General features: G+C 65.6%; 1 protein-coding gene across 1 annotated transcript in view; it reads right to left on the bottom strand.

The window, feature by feature from the left end:
- Window positions 1-849, bottom strand: part of SLC6A9 (solute carrier family 6 member 9) — a 38788-nt gene that overhangs the window by 28811 nt on the left and 9128 nt on the right. The window lies entirely within an intron of this gene.

Below are 849 nucleotides of genomic sequence, written 5' to 3'. Positions count from 1 at the left end.
GGGGAGTTGGGTGCAGTGACTAGAGCAGGCTGGGGTCTGGGTGCCCCCCCGGGAAGGGCACCCTGCTGCAGCTGGGGTCCTGCTGCCAGCTCAGCACCCAGCGAGGGCAGCACACTCGGGGTGGGGGTCCCATGCAGGTGGGTCCCCTGGGGACAGCCCCAGCACCCAGACAGCCCTCACCGCAGAGGACCTGTGGGAGGGGGATGGGGGGGCGTTGGTCGGAGGCAAGAAAGGGTGCTTTGTGCAGGCTGCCACACAATGCGAGCTCACACCGGGGACAACAACAACAACAGGGACGGGTGCCCATCACCCCCAACGGAGATGGCACCCATCACCCCATGGCTCCATCCCAGCATGGCCCCAGGCTCCTACTAATATCCTGATGGGCTGCTGCTGAGCTCCAGCAGGTTAGACGGAGGGCAGATGGCATTTTTTGGGGTGTCACGGGTGCCCTGAGCCCTCCCATCACCACCTAAGGCCAGGCGATGGGTGCATGGGATGAGGGTGCTGGTCAGTCCATGGCCCTGGGGAGCACCGCACAGCTCTGAGCAAGCCCCGTGGTGCCAAGGGTCCCCTGGGACGCACGGCAATGCGCACAGGGGGCATGGTCCGCAAGGCTGCAGGCAAACCCTTGGGGTCTGGAGACCTCCTTGGAGAACCACTGGATGGGGGTGTCTCCTTGCACAGCCACAGTGACTTTAGGGCAGCTACCTGGTGACAGAGGCCACACAAGCACAGGGACAGGCACCCGGGCTGAGCATGCCCGGGTGTGGAGCACATAGAGCGTGTGCAGGGGCCGCCCACTCCTAGGCGTGACATGCGGGCACGTCACCCGGCAGCCAGCCCGTG

This window comes from Egretta garzetta, unplaced genomic scaffold (genome assembly GCF_000687185.1).
Source record: "Egretta garzetta isolate BGI_Z169 unplaced genomic scaffold, ASM68718v1 scaffold75, whole genome shotgun sequence".
Taxonomy (NCBI): domain Eukaryota; kingdom Metazoa; phylum Chordata; class Aves; order Pelecaniformes; family Ardeidae; genus Egretta; species Egretta garzetta.
Note: the sequence above shows the minus strand (reverse complement) of the source record. Positions and strands in the feature narration are given on the sequence as shown.